The following is a 3,742-nucleotide window of genomic DNA, read 5'->3' as shown; positions in this document are numbered from 1 at the left end:
GATGTGGATTCTCAGCATGACATCATAATTGATGAGATATGCCCTCTCTATTTCACTGAAGAAAAACTCTTTTAAACAGGGTTAGAAAACCCACCCTGGGCATTCTTTCACCATTGACCTCAGTGGTTCCCAATCAAATTGACAAATAGCATTGCTGAGGCTGAAAAAATGCTCAGAATTCTCCCAAGAACTCTTGTCTTGGCTTATAACACACAAGACCAAGAAATGCTTATTCAACAAGCCCTACAGGTGAGGCTGATGCACAGACATGTAGGATCCTGGCCTGTGTTCTTGCTACTAGAAGTATGGCTTGGAGACCAACAGCATGAGCTCCAACATGGCCATAATATAGAACCCCATGCTCCACTCCAGAATTCCTGTATCTCAGCACCATGTTCAGGTGACTCCTGCACACAGGAAAGTCTGGGACACCCTGGTACATGTGCCTTCTAGACAGGGTGTTAGAACTAGGCAGGCTGCTCGGCATGTGGCCTGATCAGATCCCTTAGCACTGGAAGTCCGGGGTTCAGTCCTTATTCCCTTTTTCTTCTGTAGCCAGTCACTCCATTGGTGCCCTCATCCATGCTCGAGGCTTTAAATATTATTTAAATGGTCCCAGTCATTTCTCAGAAATTCCGGACTTGCTGTTCACCTGCCACCCCGTTCCCTCCCTTGCATTTCTAGTAGACATCTCCTCCACTTTAGCTACTCTCTGTCCAGCCCTTCAAGCCTCCTCACTGTTCCTGCCCTGGTGCATGTGCACTGGAGGGTCCCTCTACCCGGAAAGAACATCCACAGACATCCTCATGTGTAATTACTCATGTCCTACAAATTATTCCTCAAAGGTCTGTCCTTTGCCACAAGGCCCATTCTGACCACTGGAAACAACAGCATCTTCCGTGTCCCCACATACTGACTCTCTGTGTCACCTGCCCACAGAACTTACCACCTTCCAACACAAACACTTTCCTTCTTTAATCTGCTTAGAGTATATCTATCATCTGTCTCTTCCCTCTAGAACATATGCTCAAAACCAACAATTTTTCTGTTGTTACTTTAATGATGTTTCTCAGATACGAAAAGTTTGTCATATATCTGGCGACAACAGATATATGTTGGAAGAATGATCCAACACAGTATCTTTGTTAACACAGACACATTATCTTTGTTAACACAGCCTCAGACCAAGTTCTGTTTTGTGGAACCTACAGCACAATGTCCTCTTACATGGACATCAATGTCACCTGTGCTTTTTTTCACCAGTGCTGTTGTGTGTCTCCTCCCTCCATACATTCCGCCACACCAACTCCCCTCACACGGCAACTCACAATTATATTTCTTTCTCAGGAAACAACAATCCTTAACTACAGGTCCAATATTCCAAACAAATAAAAATCTAAATGAGACTTTGCTTCATAAAACCATGAGTTTGGAATAGAGCCAACACTGAGTTTTCTAGAACTAAGGGCAGGAAGAGGGGATAGGAGAACAGACTAGAAGAGAAATACCAACAGAGATTTACCTAAGATGGTAACTATGGAATCCCACTGTCTGCTAATTACAGAAGTTGGTTCCTCTAAAAAGGTTGGGCACAGCAACACGGATGGAACTGGAGGACATTATGTTAAATGAAATCATCCAGGCACAGAAAGACAAATATTACATGTTCCCTCTCTTAACTGTGAACTACAAAACTTGATCTTACAAAGATAGTGAATAGATGGTGATTGCCAGAGGCTGGGAAGGATAGTTGGGAGGGGGAGGAGGAATAAAGAGAGATTGGTTAATGGGTACACAAACACTGTCAAACAGAAGGAATAAAGCATAGTATAATAGTGTCTACAATAGGGTGACTATAGTTAACAATGACATATTGCTTATTTCAGAATAACCACAAGATTTAGAATGCTCCCACCAAAAATAAATGATGAATGTCTGAGGTGATGGATATTCTAATTACCCAGATTTGATCACTACACATCATATGCTTGTATCAAATATCACATGTACCCCATAAACAGGTACAACTATTATGTATCCATAAAAATGAAAAAGAAATACAAAATAAAAGGATTGAAAAAAAGATGAGAAAGATATGATGCAAGCAAGAGCCCTATAAGAACAGCAAGAACTGGACAGGTCTGAAAATTCATCTCTTGATACCACAGAGACACATTGTACAGGAGCCACCCTGGCTGATGTCTGAGTCCTGCTGCAACGAGGTTCTACTGAAGGGACAAGGACAGTGGAGCAGTGAAAATGATCCAGCTGAGGAATGACCACATCAAAAAGTGTAATAAACTAAACATTGATTGGACACAGGCTCTGTTCACACTCGGTTCCTCACAGTCTTCCCCTTCCCCTCCTGCAACAGACTCAGTTCAGCAAACATGTGAATTCTGGAAGGTTCTCAGGTCTGCCATTTATTTCCTCTCTCCAATTTTAGAAATCTCCTTTAATTAGCTCATCAACCTCTCATGGTAAGAATTTGAAACAAATTTATATTCAGATTCCTATTTTCAATAGGGAACTAAGAAGATAGAGCTCAGCACACCATGAAGTAGAGACAGGAATGGAGACGTCCCCACCCCACCTCCCTGGAACAGGAAAGATGATCAGGGAAGGCAACAGGTCAGGGTGGGGAAGGGAGTCAGTGTGGACACAGGGGTGGGCTGGTCATCTCTCCACATCCTTACATTATCGTAATAGAAATGCAGACCCATTCAAATGTCCTTTGCAGAAAGAGAAGTCAGAGGTTCTTAAAGTCACAAAGAGGAGGTGTGAACAAATCTTCTTTCACTCAGTCCCACAAAAGGCAGCTGGGTCACGCTATAGAAGAAAATAGTCATGAACAAATTCAGATCAGCCATGGTAAGTGGTGAACTTCTGAACAGCCCAACATACACGCAAAATATCCCCCAAATCTCCACAGCCCAGTTGTGTCCCCTCTTCCCCACTCCTTCCTCTACCACATTAGGCCTCCCAGGGTCACACCTTTAGAAGCTGTGAGAGACACATCAGAGCCCTGGTCACTGTCACCACCTGGGGTGGAACAAAACAGGACCTGGTCAGAGTCCACAGGAGATGTGGTACAGGAGAAATTATGGGGTGGGTGAGCTCCCCCATGGGTTCCTATCTACACTGTTTCAAGAACCTGAGGGATCATGGCCACCACACTTACTTGCAGCCTGAGAGTAGCTCCCTCCTTTTCCACCTGTGGGAAGAAAATGTCCAGTGAGAGGCCAAGGAGGAGGCAGGCCCATGAGGTCCTAGAGGAAGTCCTAGTCTTGGACTCCAGAGAAGTTTCCCAGACTGTGACTATAGACCCAGGGCCACATCAAGAAACAAGAGGAAAGGAAATGTATAAGAACTGGACCAACTCCCCCCTTGGAGGTCTGTCCTCAGCAGGGATCTTCCCTATGACCTATTGGGAATCAAGTCCTAAACACCACAATGATCAAGGTGAAAAATCGGTCCTTTATTTCCACATGTGCTTTGCAGAAGAGTATGTAAGTATTGGCACGCAGGGCCCCAGGCTGTTTAAGCACCTATGCGTGGATGGTACCTCCCAGTAATGAGGTCAGACACATGTCTACCTAAAACTTGAAATCCCCAGAGGGACAAGAAAACCCAGATCCCACCCCTCACCCCTTCCCTACCTGAGCTCCTCTTCCTCCACATTACAGCTCCAATAACCACAGCTCCAAGGAGAACCAGAAACAGGCCAGCAATGATTGCCACG

The 3,742-nt window shown here is 44.6% G+C and overlaps 1 long non-coding RNA gene across 1 annotated transcript; it reads right to left on the bottom strand.

The window, feature by feature from the left end:
• Positions 1 to 1,040: 1,040 nt before the first annotated feature.
• LOC103268464 lies at positions 1,041 to 3,742 on the bottom strand. Its single transcript, XR_504817.2, has 4 exons — positions 3,660 to 3,742; positions 3,182 to 3,214; positions 2,995 to 3,042; positions 1,041 to 2,829 (listed from the first exon to the last, which is right to left on the bottom strand). It is a non-coding gene; the product is annotated as an uncharacterized LOC103268464 (long non-coding RNA).

Source organism: Carlito syrichta, unplaced genomic scaffold, assembly GCF_000164805.1.
Source record: "Carlito syrichta isolate Samal-C Ts95f unplaced genomic scaffold, Tarsius_syrichta-2.0.1 Scaffold308836, whole genome shotgun sequence".
NCBI classification, from domain to species: Eukaryota; Metazoa; Chordata; class Mammalia; order Primates; family Tarsiidae; genus Carlito; species Carlito syrichta.
The sequence above is the reverse complement of the archived record's forward strand: the minus strand, read 5'-3'. Positions and strand labels throughout refer to the sequence as shown.